The sequence below is a fragment of the Lasioglossum baleicum genome, unplaced genomic scaffold (genome assembly GCF_051020765.1).
Source record: "Lasioglossum baleicum unplaced genomic scaffold, iyLasBale1 scaffold0595, whole genome shotgun sequence".
NCBI lineage: Eukaryota > Metazoa > Arthropoda > Insecta > Hymenoptera > Halictidae > Lasioglossum > Lasioglossum baleicum.
The window spans coordinates 634-19,735 of NW_027469655.1; the positions used below are offsets into that span (position 1 = coordinate 634).

A 19,102-nucleotide genomic window follows, 5' to 3' on the forward strand; every position below is an offset into this window, starting at 1 on the left:
TATTAGGGTTAAGGAATTTATTTCCGTTACTCCTTTTTCAACGTTAATATTTTTAAGTGTGGAAATTAAAAATTTTACAAGATATTATTAAATTTAAAGATATTAAAGAACACTGTTAAACGATATAAATTTTTTTGATTTCATCCATTTTTACATTTGATTTGAAATAAGTTATAAAATGTTACAATTAAAAAATTGCAAAAATGCATGCTATTAAATATTTTCTTTCTGCTTGTTATTGAACACAATTTTTTTCAATTATTCACAAGATACTTACAGTTACAATAGAAAAAAATAAAAATTTAACAATAAATGTAAATGATTAAAAGAAAAAGTATATGAGTAACCTATTACTAGCAATTGTGTAAGAAACAAATGTTATAGAAAATTATATAAAATCTGTTATATTTCACAGTTAAAAACACGTGTTTCTGATACCTCTTTTAAATGAAGATAATATTATTAGTAAATATTTGTATTACCACCTATTGTATAGTACAGTAAAAGTTTATATAGTCGCTTTCGTGACGTCATGTTCGATTAAGCTTCATTGTCAATTGGAAATGCGAGAGATGGTGATGATTGGTTATGGAAACTGCTGGCTTCTAACAAAGCGTCTGCTTAGTGTTAACACGTTGAGTGCCGCGTCAGAAATCCTGATTAGACCGCGTCACCTGTATTCGGGTGACGCTTATTTGAGTGCTTACAAGGTAGATTGGAAGGTATTTCGAAAGTTATTTCACAAAATATGAGACTATTGAATTGTCATAAACTTGTTTTTAAAAAATTATGTCGATAGAGTGTTTTAAATCAGTCCTTACAAAGTTGAGGTTGATCAGGGCAATCTGCTCAAAAAGTTGTGGTTCCTTTAATATTTGCTTGTGCCTTTAATGGGTCTGTATGGAGTCCTTTATTTCTATAGAAATAGAATTATTTTATAGGAAAGTTTATTTGCAAGTTGTAGACATACGTTGTGTGCCAATCCCGTTTCTCTAATCCCGTCAGCAGACTTTCCAGAGTAACTTTTCATTGACCACGTATATCCTTCGCTTGAGTATAATTTAAATAATTTAATTCCGTATTTATGTGCCTTATTCGGTACATTCAACGTTTCGTCGATGACAATGTTTACCCCAGGCGTGAACGTTTCTTGATATTCTTTCTGAAGTTTATCAAAAAGCTGAACCATTTTTCCAAATCGATTTTCAGGGTCAGTAGATATATTGTCAGCAAAATGAAAGTTTCTAAGTAGTAATTGAAATCTATTTCGTGACATAATAGAACGAGGTAAAGGAAAATTATATAATGGGCTTTTCGATTAATAATTAGATACAGGGTTTGCTTTTACTACTGGAAAATCGTGGAGAAAGAATAAAAGCTTCCTTCGAACCGATATAGAAGAGAATCAAAGTCATTCCGATAGATAAAAGTAGTCACTACCCCCGGCAATGATCTTAAAAGAAACTTGCCGATGTTGTAGCGTTCGAACTTCAGTCTGAAGAGCGCGCTGTATAGGATCGTGCGTGACCTGACGGAGATTTTCTTATAAAGCAGCGTGGCAGTCAACGTGTTAACAGTTTATTGGAACAATGAATAAAAATTGACGAACGACGCCGAAGGTGCTCCTCGTAATGTCCATAACTTGAAGATTTTATTACAATTATTAGAATGGCTATTATCAGTTTAATAATTATCTTAACTGCATGCTTTTTCAAAATTGTCCTGTCCTTCAATGGTAGGTCATATTTATCGTTATATTTTCTATATTGTTTTAACATGGAGGTTATGTGACAGCTTATTTTCGATTAAAACATTATACTTAAATGTGTTATTGCAATCTGGTTTATTATAATGTTATTGAGAATCTTATTAGTATATATAAAAAATCATTAATAGTTGCATAGTTCTTACAATGATTAAACAAATTTTTTTTTTCGTTATTAGTGTATGTTATTTATTACTATAATTAGTCAGTCTATTATTTAGTTTTATTTTTCAATTTTTTAATTAAAACTTGGCAATGTATTTAATATTATAATCAATAATCATAATGTTATATCATTAATATGAATCTGTATTTTTTTTTCTATTATGCAATTTTCTAGCAATAACACGAAATTTTTTAATTTCAATAATATCCATTGTTCTTCTTAGGATCACTGACTCTTCTCTTTATTGTACCAAAGGATATTAGAATGGCTAATGCTTCTCGTATTAATAAAGTAACTGCCATCATAAAAGATCTCTCTGAAGATGCAGCATTAGATTTTTATTTTGAGCGTGAGTTAGTATGTTGGTCAGACAGCGGATTAGAACCTAACTGGTGAGAACCTAACCACCCACACTGGTGAAAGAACAATTGTGGTAAATTCCAGTTTAATTTTTCCTGACGGTTTGGCTTGTGATTGATATAATGGAAAATTATATTGGACAGATAGAGAGAAAAATAGAATAGAAGTGACTAGCATTGATGGATGTCACAGAAAAGTTCTTTTTTGGACAGATATATATCAGCCAAGAGCCAATGCCCTAGTACCAATGAGAAGTATATTATTCTGGACTGATTGGGGTGATGTACCTAAAATAGAAAGAGCTGCAATGAATGCAGATCCATTGACAAGGAAAGTGATTATTTCTGATGATATATTTGGGCCAAATGGTTTAACAGTGGATTATGAAAATGAGTTGACTCATTAGATAAATGGAAGACTTAAATTTATTGCAGTAATGGATTATTATAGGAAAAATAGAAGAAAAGTAATAGAACAAGGATATCCATTACAGTAACATTTGTTGATTATAGATTATATTGGACTGATTGGAAAACATGGTGTGTACATTTGTATGATGTTCGACAAAATCAAGCACATCATAGAGAATTATTACATGGAGAATATATACCTGGTGACATAGAAGTGTGGGTTTGGCTCTTGGAATTGCTTAATCGAATTGAAGTATAGTGTGGATAGAGCGCATAAACTTACAGGTGGAGAAAAAGAAGTTATAGTTGATCAAGTTCTAGACGGTATGGATTTAAATGCAGTGCATTTAGGAAAAGTTAATCGTACAAGCCCTTATGTTAAAAGTAATGGTGGTTGTAGTCATTTGTGTTTAAATCGACCAGGAAAAATTTGTTTGTGCATGTCAGATTGGATACAAGTTAACTAAAGATAAAAAGACTTGTGTTGTCCCAAATGCATTTATGTTATTTGCAAGAAAAGAAAATATTGGTAGAATCAGCATTGAAAATACAAATAATGATAATATTATTCCACTAACTGGTGTTAAAGATGCAAGGTAAAACATATATTAATGTAGAACAAATTAATAATTTTATATTTCACATTATTTTGTTAATATCACATGCCTGTGTTTGAATTTCTTATATAAAGATTATATATAAATATTTATTATTATTAGTATATTTTATCCCTGGCAGCACTTTAGATTTTTAATATAGTGGACAATCGCATTTATTGGACAGATGTTAAATTAAAAACAATTACAAGAGCTTTCATAAATGGATCTGACATAGAAAGAGTTGTTGATTATGGTTTAGAAACACCTGAAGGATTAGCAATAGATTGGATTGCTCTTAATTTGTACTGGAGTAATACAGGGACTCGAAGAATAGAAATGGTTCGGTTAAAAGGATGTAGTCAAAAAGTTCTGTTTGGTGTAACATTCTTGAACCTAGATGTTTGGCTCTTGATTCTAATAGAGGGTAATTATATTTGTTGACTTTTTACTGTATCTTATGTTTAAAACAATAACAATTAATTTAGTTTAACTCTAATTCTAAATAAAAAGCAGTATTAGAATAAATATAATTACAAATTTTCATATATATGTAACTAATAATATTAAAAATTATGTAATGTTTAAACTTCTTTTTATTAAGGAAATTTTGGTAATATAGAAGAATAAAGCAGTATGCAGATCGTATAAAAAAAAATAAAAATAAAAGTTTTGATTAAATTATAATTCATTAAGAATGAAGAACAATTATGTTCAGTTCAATCTGTTGACAACCAATCATACGAAACATGATCATAAAAAATAAAAGTAATAGAAATGATTTGGAAATCTTATCCAGTAGTTATATATAGAATAGTGTTAAATATGAATAAAATAAAATACCTTTTAGTTCACTAAATTTTTAATATTGCAATATTTCTCTAGTCATTTGTACGGGACAGAATGGGGGAATTCAGGAAGTATAGAAAGATCATAGTTTGATGGTACTCATCGTGAGGTAATACTTGAGGTAATACATGAGGTAACGTCCTGCTCATTACAATTTAGCAGAGGATAATAAAACTTGTAATAGTTAGTATATTTAAGTTTAACAAATTTTATTCCAATTTTATTGATGTTTAATTAAGCCATTGTACCTTAAAGTTTCTCAGTTATATTGTGCTGGTGTCTTGTGTGACGTATATGTATGGATTATTAAATTTCTTATATATTTCATTGTTTATGTCATGTTTCTTGATTTACATACTGTGTTAAATTTGATAGATCATAGCATTAATCGACTTTCAATTTATGTACATATAACATTCTATCCCATAGCAAATTTAGTTTTTGATTTACTATGCTCATAGTAAGGTGATCTTTCAGTAATGAACCATAATGTACACAGAGTTAACTCTAGTAGATTTGATAAGAAAAAGAGCATTTTAAAAATATGAGTAATAAGAACTAATTTATGGATGTTAAGTTCAATAATTTAACTGGTCATGATACAGGCCCATAAAGGATCTTATGCAGTGATTTGGAAATTTTTTATACATTTCATTTTGGGTCAGGTTAGGTTAGAAGATACATGAAAGGATACATTGTACGAGAAACTGTTAAAATATGAAGCAATGTTCTATTACCCCATGTGCTATTTCAAACATAACATCTAAGATAAATATATTTGTTATATATAATATCTATTGCTTAAATTTGTATTATAGATATTTACATGTATATATAAGTCTATATTCACAGTAATCTGTCTATATTTACAAAATATTTTATAAAAATTAGAATTTTGCGATTAATAATAATTTTGTACTGGTATCGTGAATAATGTTTAGCTAAATTTTTATTGGATCCTATTATTTTGTTCTTGTATTAAACTTTGTGTTAAATCCAACACTATATGAAGTAATACTGAAATTAAAAAATTTATGCTCTTAAATATCATATACTACTTGGATATAATTACATTAAGTAATTATATAAACATCTTGTATAAAGATATAGACAGTCTAAAATAAATTAATGATAGTATATTAATGTTTGTGTTGTTTGAAAATATAAGAACATATTTATAGTAAAAGCTTTCCATAAAGTAAGCAGTAAATGTAGTAACTTTTCTTGAACTTATTATTTTATTGAGTATGTTCTATCTATATTATTCAGTGCATGAAAAAATGTCAAATAAGTGTCCTAGATGGGCCTTATTTCTATTATAATTTATATTTAATTAATGTTATTTATTTTTATTTTGAAAAGTAATATAAATATACAAAATGTTACTTAACTTGCTTTACTTCATATATTAATAGTTTACAAACTCAATATTTTCAACTAATTATTAATTTACTTGAGTATCTATATTTGTGTATTACATTATAATATGTATAATACGTGAACATTAATCAATTTAAATATAATAATTTATTGCTTTTCTTACAGCACTGAAAAATTTTATGATGTATAGTTTACGCAATGCAATGTATCACTTTCTTCCTGATACAAATGACTGCCCAGATGTAGACCTCCGAATTCAAGGTTTAAAACATGTACGATCTATAGAATTTGATCCTGTAACTCAACACATTTATTGGATAGATGGACGAACATTATTAGAAGAACTTTAGATAATAAAACACACTCCAGTATAATGATTTCTGGAAATTCTGAACATCCAGTGGATCTTGCTTTAGATATATTAGGAAGATTGCTGCTTTGGTCATGGGCCATGAATGATGCAATCAATGTTACAAAACATGATAATAGTTCTGCTTTAGGTGTTGTAGTCAAAGGTGATGGAGAGAAACCAAGAAATATTGCAATACATTCAAGAAAAAGATTATTTTTTAGACAGTTATTGGAAGGAAAATGAGGGTAATGCGCAGTAAATAGGATGGAAAAAAAAGAGTCCTGATAGCAACTGATCTTGAACAACCAACAAACATCACAGTAGATGCAATTTCAAATGTTGTATATAGGACACATGGACATCAGATTGAATGTGCTGATTTTGATGGAAGTAACAGAAGAATTTTAGTTTCTCCCATTAGACAGGGACCAACTGTTTATTTATCTATCTTTTCTGACTTTATTTATTGGTTTGATAGAGAAACATCAAGTTCAGAACATATTAATAAGTCTGGAAATGAAAGAAAAACAATTATGAATAAAGTATTTACAGATTTAATTATTGTTAATACTCCACAAGGTGATGTAATGAAAACACAAGTTTGTAGTCCTTTTCGCGATCCTGGAGGATGTTCACATTTTTGTATAGGGACCAACTCTTTTATGTAAAAATAAAACTTGGAATGGAGAATAAATAATATAACAAATTTTATGTTTAAAAAAGTACATTAAAAAAAAATTATTTTTAGATGTTCTTGTCCAAAATCCTTGATTCTATCTGAAGATGAAAAAACTTGTAGAGCTGCACCAGCCCGTAGAACTGATCATTTTACTTGTGCTGCATCTAGTTCTGCAGTAACAAAAGATTGTACACCTGCGACATGGAAATGCGATGGTCAAACTGATTGTCCTAATGGAAGTGACGAATTAGGTTGTCCAGCCTGTAATCGCGATTAATTTAAATGTCAAAATGGTCATTGCGTTGGTAAACATATCGAATAATTATACTGTTACATGTATGAATTAAAAATAGTGAAATTATGAAACATTAAATTTTTTAGATATGCGCTGGGTATGTGTTGGGACAGCCCAATATCACGATGGTCTAGATGAAGCTCATTGTTGTCGTCTAGGTCAATTTCAATGTATTGGAAATGGTGTTTGTATTTCTGGCTCAGCCGTCTGTGATAGTTGGGACGATTGTGCTGATGGAAGTGACGAGCTTGCATCTGCGTGTACATCTGCAAATAATCCTTGACAAGAAAATAATTCGCTAAAATCTGGAAAAATCACTTACGTTATTATCGTATCTGTTGGATTAATTGCAGCCATTGCTGCCATTGCTTTTGGATTTTATTATTGTAGAAGAAAGTTCATAAATAATGAATTACCGGATATTTTACACGACTTAGCTGGAGATCCATTATCACCAAAACCAGCAAGATTAGCAAAACCGATGTTCGCACAAAAAAATTATAGAAAAAATTTGAAAACTGGAATGGAGGCTGTAAGAATGTCAATGTTAAATGGAAGTAGCATAGGATCAAGTTACGATCGCAGTCATATTAGTGGTAAGATATTAATTTACAAGTTAATTAAATCATTAGTTATTAACAATAATGTTCTGATTCTTACTATGTCGGAAAATATTATTAATAAATCAATAATTCTTTGTAGTGGTACATAAGTATAATGGAATCTGGATTATCTTTCTAGCAATTTACATTCATGTATGTGTTTATCTTTACTGTAACAATGTTTCAGAAAGATAAAATGTACACTTAGGAGCATTTTTTTATATTTATATATTTCCTGAGAATTCTAATCATATACTTATATAAAAAATAAAAGGTATACTTTAATCAGAAGAAAATTTTATAGAAAAGTTCTTAATACGAATTTATTAACAATTCTTATTATTTATTTCGAAATGTAATTATCACAGTTGATAATATAACTGCGATTTAATTATGATAATAATAGTCAATTATATAATAGTCATTATATGTGATTATAATAATTAATTACAAAATTTATTATTATGAATAATGGAACATTTGTAAGATTAAATGGTCATATGTTTTAGTGTATTTAAACAAAAATTTTCAGTTTAACTATTTTAATGCTGAACAATGATATATCGTTATTTATGCGATAACATCTTACTATTCATATGGCAAAAGAATTCTGTTTCAAAATGAATTTATGAAATGTTATGAATGGTTAAATCTCCCTCTTCAGAAAAAATTGTTTATGGATTCAACTTTTCATTATATTCCTGTTGTTAAGTACCAAGACCTGTTTATTATATACTAAGACTGTGTATACGATGGAGTGATAAATATTTCACACTTGCAATAGCCAGGTAACTATAAATGTTTACAATAGTACTAGAATAATATACATATAAGGCTTCTGAAAAGGAATTCAACCATTTATAACCTTTTATAAATTTATTTTAAGAGTTCTCTCATCGTACAAATAGTAAGATTATTGTTTAGCACTGGAAGGATTAAGAGTGGACAGGTAGAAAAATATTTAAAAGGAACAATAATGAAAATCTTGTATATGTGTTATGTAATAAGTTATTAATAAAAATTAAGTAAAATACCTATATAAATATATTTATAAATTGTTAATAATGTTAATGTTAATAAAATTTTTAATTTAAGGCGTTCAACTCGAAGGAGTTCTACAGGAGTGTATTCACAGGAAACATTACATCCTCCTCCAAATCCAGCAACAACTGCCAATTCTACCAGGTGTTCAAGCAGTAATGCATCTAGGTATAAACCTTATAGACACTACAGAAGTATAAATCAGCCTCCACCTCCAGCCCCTTGTAGTACAGATGTTTGTGATGAGTCAGATAGTAATTATCCAGCAAGATATCGATATGAAAGTAAACCATATCCTCCACCACCAACTCCAAGATGTGTTTACCAAAGCGATGCAGAAGTTAGTTGACCCCCTTCTCCTAGCTCACAATCTTCTACATATTTCAGTCTACTGCCATCACATCCATTACCTGTTCCTTACATTTATTCAAAATTGTTTATATTCTGTTTTTGTTTAAATAACATCTTTTGATACGTTTTTAACAATTTTTTAAACGATAAAAATTAATTTTATTAAGACATTTATATTTTATAAATGAAGAAGTAGAAATATTGTTTCTAAAATGTTCAAAATTGAAGAAAGTAAATATTAAATAATTTTTATTTATTTATGTTATCAAATAATTTATATAAATAATTTAAGAAAACATTTTTATCGCACCATAATTAAATTTCATGAATTAAATGATAATAATCATTTTTTTTTTTTTTTAATTTTCAAGGAAAAAGTTCTTTATGTCACAGAAAGATTTAAATTCTTTATATAAAGATGATTTAGATAGAAATTCGTGTCTTATTAAAAAAACATTAATTTCTATTTGAAAATATCATTTGCAACATATGTTTGAATTATTATATACATTTAAATAAGTTATATTATGATTATCTCTGTAAAAAATTTATACCATTGTGTTTCTTAACTTTATAATATAATTGTAAGCGATTTAATCATAAAATATTTTAAATATTGTAAGAATGTATAAAAGTTATATATGATTTTTAGCTTTTGACATACAAGTTGTTTTAGAAAAAGTTTTTTTTTGTATGAATACTGTTTTTAGGTTTGTATTTAATATTGTCCTAATCTAAAAATACACATATGTTATAGTGTATAAGAAATTAATTCTTTAAGGTTCATATTTACAACCAAGATATATCCAATTCTGTATTACAAATTAAAAATAGGTAGAAGAATTGAAAATTATTTCTAACGAGAACAAAGTCAAAATAAGTAATGAACTATGATAATTAAATAAACTAAGAACATTTAAAATGTATATTCGAGGAGAAAAAACATTTTTTAAATTTTTATTATGAGATTAAGAAATACTTATTGCATTTATTTGTACTTTTATGCATTAATTAATCAAAATATGAAAATGAATAAGTTACAGTTTTTAAATAATTACATAAAGTAATGCTGCAATTTATAACTTCGGACTGTGCCATACAACATTTAGGATATTTAGTAAATGGAATTTAAATTATTTTATATATAAAATGTACAATGTGCCGTGTGGAAAAGATTTTTACCTCGCACTGCCATTACGCAAGTCTTGAAGAAGTGTATTCTATTAAATTATTATTTTAGTTTGGTATTAAAAACTGAAGTAATTTTTCTAGATTTTTTTCACATTTACAACAAAAAGTGTATTATCCTATGTACGTAGTATAAATGTATAAAGAAATAAAACTTTTGTTACATATTTTATATGATACTTATTACTTTCTGAATAAAATAATTAAGAAATTATGTATTTTAACGATAATTAAAGAAATATATTATTAATCGTTAGCCATATTTTCAATTAATTTTATCTTATTTTCTTGTAACTACTATTTATTTTTCTATTTACACACGCTATATCTGTGTACAATCGAAAAACGTAAAAATATTAATAAAAACGTCGAATAGAATACTATATATACTAATTCACTATATAGACGTACTACTTACATTAGTCCTTTTTTACTTCTATCTGTCTTACTGATTTTAGAGGCTGACGTAACTATAACTATAAACGATTCTTAATACCAATTTTTCTTCTTTTTATACAAATATACATATGCTGAGATTTCTTTGCTAACATTATAAATAACTGTTCCTTAGGCAGGTACGGTTCTTTTTTGACGGCAGGAGAAACTTTGCTTTAAGGCACTTGTATCCTTAACATTAATAAATTAATAAATTAAATTTTTTTAAACTGCAAATATCCAAATTTAGACATTCATTAATTGGGAATTAGGTATAATATAATTATGAAAAGAAAAAGTAGTTGAATGAATTATATAAATAATTTGGAAACCTTCTATATCTAACATTTATAATTTACTCTAATTAATAAGTAATTCTAGTAAGATACAAGAATCTCATATGTATATTTAGTAAAAAGAGAATATTTCGTTATAAAAAAAATTAAATAATACTTTAAAAAGTACAGTTTGAAATAAATATTTAAATATATATTTCACTGATAAGTCAGTAATTGATTTAGAACATGTTATATTATTTAATTATATAATAAAACATTTAGTAAGGGCTAAAAATACCCTTGTTTAAACATGAGAAGAAATAATTTTATTAAATCTAATTCAGATTTGTTAAAAAAGAATAAAAGGACGGAATATTTAATTCGTAACTGGAATTATTGCATAAATGTAATAATAGAGGAATTATAAAAATAAGTTTCAATCACAAATTTTAACAAAAGTTAATAATTAAATATAGATTTTGAATTTTTAGTTATTATATCTATACATTTTCCTGCCGTCGAAAAAAATTGATTGCATGGTTGTTCAAATAAAATTTCCTTATTTTGAACAATTAGCAATCAATTGAAAAGTTAATTAATAATCGATAGCAACAAATTATTGTTTTAGAAACTTTCTTAACAAGAGGGGAGTACTTAAAATTTTGGCGCGCGTATTTACCTCGAATTACAATTACATTGTAAATAATACATAATTATTGAATAAATTACCTAAAGGTAATATTAATATATATCTCTAATAGATGCTTACCAACATGAGAGGAACGCACTGTATTAGCATTTGTGGTTTAGCAATATCAGCCATGCCAATTGTATTTTGTTTGATATAAATTTTTTTTAATGATTCTGGAACATAAGCTAAACCTTGTGGTATTGGCCCTTTAGCAAAACCAAGGAGAGATAAAAGGCTAGCTTCAATTCCAGTAATTGCATGTTCACGTTCACCAATGGCAAAATGTTTGGCGGTATCAGAATGTAGGTGCAAATGGACATTTGCTTTGGTAGCTGCCAGCAGCAAACCTGCTGCGACGAAAACCAACCTCAGTGGCAGCAACATGCGTATTGTGATGTCGTTGTTCACGGATGTTGCCTCCCGAAAATTAAAATGACACTCTTTTAGAAATATATAATCACAGATTAATAATGAATAAATATAATTAAATTACATGCATTATTTCAAATTATTACTTTAATAATAGTAAAGAAAGATAAAAAAAGATAATATAAAAATTTGATACATTTTTGTTTGTTTTTATTCATAACTTTGCTAAAACAGATGAAAGAAATTTTAATAGTTTTTATGATATATTAAAATTAAAGAGACATATATCCATATGTCAATTTTATAACAATTATATTACATAGTATTTAAAGGTAGAAATTAAGCAATTTGTTATATAAATAAGTATGCAAAAAAAAAAAATAGTTCAAATATCATATTTTCATATAAATTAATAAAAAATTAAAAATAGTGTTTAAAAAAAATATATAAATATATTAGAAAATTATATTATTATATTTTAAGATTACATGTAGTTTAAACATATATTGTTACCAAACCAAATGGAAAATATTTATATATTTTCATATAATTAAATATACATTTGAGAATCACTAAAACAGGCCTGCTCTCTGTTAAAGATAAACATAGAAGCAGAAAGGTTTAGTGCCTAGTGACAAGCTGTCTGCCGAATGATTGTAGGATTAATCTAACCACGAATTTTCAACGCATACTTACTTTAAAATCCCACGCTTACTAACTTCGAGCTGTTTTACACGAAATAGTCTTATTATAAAAATTATTATTACTAAAACTAAAAGATCTAATGAAAACATTAATTCATTAATAATATAATATCATTATTCCTTTTACCTCAACAAAATACCTAAAATTTCTCTTCTCCAAATTTTATAGATTCATTACAAAGATATAGATAATATTAATATAAGTATAATAATTATAATTCTGATATAGTTGATAATTCTGATTATAGTTCTGATAATATGTATAGTATTTAATTTAGATCCAAACTTAATTTTACATCGAAATATGCGGGAATGTTACATTCTTCAATTTTAATTTCTGTTTTTCATTAATGTAATGATCCATAAATGCATCTATCAATACAAATAATAAAGTTTCATCCCATTGTTTTGAAGGATTCAATAAGAATAATTTTTTAAACAAAATATTAATAGGAATATGTTGTATAACATTTCGTAAATTATTGTTAATAGTAATCACTGCAAGAAACATGATTAGAGAATGATTATATATTCTTATATATTTTACAAAGTTAAACCTAAACGTAAATTCGATGTTTAATACTTTGTTATTACTATAGAATGAATACATATATATAAATGTATAATATAATATATTTCTACTGTACGTATATACAGATTTATGTTATGAAATGTACAATTGTAACAATTAAATATATAATAAAATACGTAAAACTTGTATGATTAAATTAAAATTATAATAACGTAACATTTCCGTAGGACTTGAAAAACTTGCTATACCGTTTATAAAACAATGTAAGAACAAATGTAACATTTCTAGAGTTATCGTTTAAAAAAGATTTAAATGAAATAGAAAAAAAATAAGAAAATATTAATAAACATAATTGATATTTATTAACAATTGCAAACCGTTTCTTTACACAGTATATAATAAAATAAAACTGACAAAATTATAAATCGCACTTTAACGTAGATACACTGAAATATCGTAGATTTCTAATGTAGCAAAGGAATGCATGGCCACCCAAAATATTCGACTTAACGCGAAGCTAATTTGAAGCTATTAGGTTTGTACTTAGGGAATCACTCTACTTCTAGGAAACGAACTCTCTACCTGCTATCTACAAAAAAAATTATTCAACTGTCTATATCTTGATTTTCTTTTTAGACCTCCTAGTTAAAAAAACGAATACTTAGGAAATGAATAAATGGATATATATTAAGAAAAACTGCTATAGTAACAAATATTACTGAGTCAAATATAAATTTCAATTCGTATTATTACAGTTAGAATTTTAATTATTTCGTTCAAATCTAAAGTGTAATAATTGTATTACATTAATAAAACTCAATATCTTTCTGACTAACTGAATTTTTCAATAAAAATGACTTTTCAAAAAAAAAAATCGTTCAGATAAACAGAGAAAATAATTAAGATATGAAAAATGAGAAAGATGAAATTGTATAAAATATTAATAGATATGTGTATGTTATCGATATTGTAAATAAAATTGTATGTAATTTTAATGTATTAAAAAGAATATAGTTAACGATTCAATTTTATAAAATGAAAAATTATGCAATTAGATACGATAAAATAATAAAAATAAAAATATAATGAAAAATATAGTAGGAAATTTTATGATATATACTATGATACGGAAGAATAAGTTGATATAAGTAGGTTGTCCTTTCGTCCAAAAGTATTCGTAAAATTTAATTTCATAATTAAGTAAATACTTCCGTTATAAGATAAAAATAGTAGTTTGAGATAGAATGTTCCGCCGTGGAACTAAACCATCTAGAAGACACCGGCGCTGTTTTCCATCAGCCGAGTTCTTCGTGCCACTTGACAATCGGTCGCGGTATTTCCAGTGAATTGTTACGTTTAAAAAGGTCCTATCACTTATTTTCTAAAACTTCTCGTGGTCCGGAACACAAGAAGTTATAACCCTACTTTACCGAAATTAGGCTCTGGCACCGAGAACTTGGCTGACAATGGGTCAGTGGGAGGTCCACGTGCTCTACACTCGTGGACGTTCCCAGACCAAAGCGCGGGGCCATAAATATCGAGTGGCCCTATAAACGGAAAATTGTCCGTTCACTGCGCTCGAGTGACATCATGTAATTTATTAATACACCTCACCTTGAAAGAGGGGGTTCTCTCCGGGTAGTCTCGCGTGGGAGGACTTTTCCTCCCTTCAAGATGTCCCATACGAAGACCAAGGGAACGCCCTTGGTCCGAAAATGCCAATCAGGGACGATTTCCACTGTTTGGCCAAGTCCGCGGTTTCCCAAGACGCATCTTGGAAAATCGTGAAGAAAGTATAAAAGCTTCCATTTAAACGAGAACCAAAAACACAAATCTTCGAAACGTCGAAGTGTCAAGGTGGAAGTTAGTTTCAGCCGTTTCAGTTAGCTTACGCCTGTGAAGATAATCACGAAGATTATCACCGAGCACAGGCAAATTGAAACAGTTACCCGAAATTAATTTGGCAGGCATCACGTGTCGTAGTAGCGAGACGGCCTTACAACCCGTCAAAATTACGAGTTCGGTGTTCGCGATCTTATAAAGATCTTTACACCTACTGGTTATCATAGATATAGTATAATTTTTCTAGTACAATAGAAGCATTTTCTAAAGGATTTAGGAAAATATTTACTTTAAAAGTAATTAGGGAATTTTATATTTTAACAATTTACTTAATCATTTTACAGTCAGATATAAATATATATTGAATATCTGAATATTGAATCTGTTTTTAATGTATAAAAGACACGTTTAATTTGTACAAATAGTTATAATTGATTCAAGTTAATTTTTATAAAAATTAGTCCTTTATAAGCGAATAACGAGTTTTATAATAAAAATCAATGGTTAAATTTGTTTGTAAATGATGAAAGTATGGTGGGATTTTGTCTGTCCCACCATGCAACTTGTGGAATAACACAATAAAACAATTTTACTTTATTGTTTATGTTGTATATTCCTAAAACTATAAATTCAAATTTGATTTCAATATAGTGTAGGTAATTTTTTGCCCTTCAGCTTCAAAATGGGCAGAATAAAGCTGTCAAGTACTTCTTCGAAAATTTCTAACCAAAAACTGCATCGTGGCAAAAATGAAGTTGGCGCGAGATCAGAAGAAATAACTGAAATGGAAAAAGAAGAAATAAGAAAGCGGGATTCAAATCATTTACCAGAACGTTCGACTCGTAAACGATGTGCACTTTGTAGTACAAAAAAAAAGGAAGTTCGAACACTCTGGTCTTGTACTGTGTGCAAAGTGCCCCTGTGCTTAGGAAAAAATGTGTTTTTAAAGAGAAGTATTAAGTAAAATAAAACATGCAGTAATATAATAAATTATCTCGCAAATTACTATAGTCCTGAGAGGTAGTTGGATAAATGAGAGTCTGTTGGCTATAGGTGTAAAGTCTGTGGTGTAAATATATGTGAGCGATACAGAAAAAGAAAGAGAGAAGAGGTTGCGGAATGAGAGACTTAATTTATTGCATTATTATCTTTTTTATAAATATACGTTAAGTTTTTCCTTGAAAAATAAAGAGATATTATTGTCCCATTCTACCCACAATCATGAATTGTTAAAACGTAATTGCGTGTAATTGCATTATTTTAGGAAATAGGTCCTATCTTCTCGCGACCCTGACATGTAACATAATGAACCGTTTATATAAAGCTTTTTACTTTAATTTTATTTCAGCGTATAAAATATTAATTTGTTTAAAATTCATTAGTAGGTCGACACATTACAGTTTGTAGCTTCGCTTTACATTACAAATGTTATTTAATAAATAATTTTTCCCGCGTTATTGCATAAAATGGTCGTATTAATAATTTCCTATTTCGAAATAATTATGGATAAGTATTCATGGATAAATATTCAGGAGGTTAATGCTAAATTATTTATTTACTCTGCGCTTGCGTGAAACTCGATACTTAATTACTACAAGAATGTATCAAAAGGAATGACTAAAAAAAATTGGCATTTTTGATTAGAGCAATTTATATTCTCTTGTATCGAATTGCACATTTATTAGAGCACACTTGGTAAAAGAATAATAACAAAAAACAATAAATAAATATTACATTGAATTAAGTAATATAGATTGGTATACATGTAGATTTATCTACCATTTTATATACTATTGTTTAACCGTTGCTTAGTAAAAAGTGTGTTCATTATGTTTTTCTCGTTTGCAAAGAATATGATAAATGCTATTATAAAATTTATTATTTTGGGGGGAATTCATAACAACTATATAAAAAATTCTGAAAGTTACAGTTTTGAAATTAAATATCGGCGCAGTTTTTATAATTTCTAATAAACATAATTAACTATAATAACCAATTAATAGAATTGTGTTAATGTCACCTAATCTTGTTAGCATTAGTGAGATTCGAAGTAATACTTGATCGATTTTATTTGTAATTAATGTAATACTTGTATTCATACATTGTTCAAAAAGCTTCGTTATCTCGTGCTACGATTTTTTTTTGCGCAAATAAAAATATAAAACTAAAACTGCATAACTATACTCTGTAATTTATACTACAGAACATACGTTTTTCAAAATATTTGATTTTCTTTTAAATCTTATAATGCGTATTGTGCGTAGCGCACATGAAGTCCGCTGAGAAAATTGTAGGGCTGATTCCCACCAACAGCACTTAACCGACCCATTCTAACGAGATGACCAAAGTAGAACGAACGCGTGTCCGTTATTGGTTCTAATGATCCCTTCCTATTAGTCTCATCTTGCGGCATCGTGTGACAATGAAAGCGAACGGAACATTGAGAAAAAGTAAGACATAAGAAATAAATGCCAGAGCGTAGACTCAGTCCTAAATCATTAATTTCAAATTCTGCTAATGAATACACGATTATTCGTAATTAGTATTTACTAATTAGCATCTTAAATAACTTTTCATTGTATTATGCAGTAATCATGCTCTATTATACACATATTTTTTTATAATTACGTAGTATCATATGATTTTTTAAAATGGTTATCTAGTATGATGCAATTATATAATTAATTTATAATATAAAATACACCTTAAATTTAAAATGACTTTCATAAACGATGATAATTGTTATTACTTATGTATTCCCTTACCTTATAAATCTTCCGAGGTGTTGCCACAATAATCGTACTTTCCTCGTGTAGTATTGCACTCGCTCACTTGCAATGTATGATTCAAGTATAAGTATTTTACGGATATCTTACGCCTATGTTAACCATTCAACTGACCGAATCTGAAGTTTGGGCTTTCGTCAGTGTCGTAGAGTAGAGGGTGACTGCGAGCGAGCGCTTTACGCAGAGCGAGTGGAATACCCCTTTTTCCCTCGAACGAGAAAGTGGATTTCAAGTGACAAACGAATAGTACATATATATGCCATTATATTATGATAATATTCTTAAAAAGATTGCAATACTCCGATCAAATGTATAATCCGATTAACTGTATAAAAATATATGTTAAATTATATTAAAATTATCTCTAATTCCGCATTTCTCTTCACTTAACGAATTTCTATTTACTTAACAAATTTTTTTATTAAAAATAATGTAAGTCATTTCATCGATGAAATCTTACATTGAGCCATCATTAAACTAAGTACTGTAATACATTTTATTAAGAAAATTGTAATTAAAAAATTCTGATTTTAATCTATAAGTGATGATTTTAACCTTTTTTCCGATCATAGCGCATATAGTATACTTTAATCCGTAAGCAGTAAGTTATTTTAATTATTTATTTGATTTTATTATATTTAGATTATGATAATTAATGAACGAATAACATATTTTATATTAGTGAAATTATTTTTGTTCTAATTTTATTATAAATACAACAATTTAACGTGTATCAGAATTACTGGTTATACGAAACCAGTAGCAATGGTGGATGCAAATGAGGAGGCGAGAAAGGGGAAGATTTAAAAATATCAGCCCTTTGTCTCCTCCTTGCGTAGCCAGTGTTTACATTATCCATGTGGATGCATTTTTCGTCGGCTCCCTCGGCGCGCGGGACTCCGGGAACGAGCAAGTCCTCAGATTGCTGCGCATCTCGCAGCATTACGCCAAGCTGATGAAACGCCTCATGGTTTCTGAGCTGGTAGCTCGTTCGGGGGACATTTATGTGCAGCACATTACCGGCGTTAGGCAGTGTATCACGCGGGCACTCCACCCCCCCGAGGTCAACACCACGACAGTGTACTAACTCCACAAAGCTCTGGCAAGTTCAACCGCCGGGGCCCACGCCGATCCTATGGCGAGTACAACGGCAACGCCAGTCCCGTCCCTGCCGACTCATCGACTCCAGGCGACTTCACCACCGAGGATGAATTTTTTCTCCCCTGGAGTACCATCGCCTACGGTGTCCTGAGCCGCGATCGTACCGTCCGTGACCTGTTCAGATCGGGGTCCAGGACACGGCAAGCGAGCCGCTCCTGGACTCCGAGTCCACACCCTGCTGATCTTCGGCATCCCCGCAACCCTTCTTTCTCTTCATATTCATTAATATTAGGTTAAGAAAAAATATTAATTATTTATACATTTTATATT

At 28.5% G+C, this 19,102-nt stretch overlaps 1 pseudogene; it reads left to right on the plus strand.

Annotated features, from left to right (window-relative positions):
• The first annotated feature begins 1,668 nt into the window (after positions 1-1,668).
• LOC143220274 (low-density lipoprotein receptor-related protein 5-like) lies at positions 1,669-8,967 on the plus strand (annotated as a pseudogene).
• Positions 8,968-19,102: the final 10,135 nt, after the last annotated feature.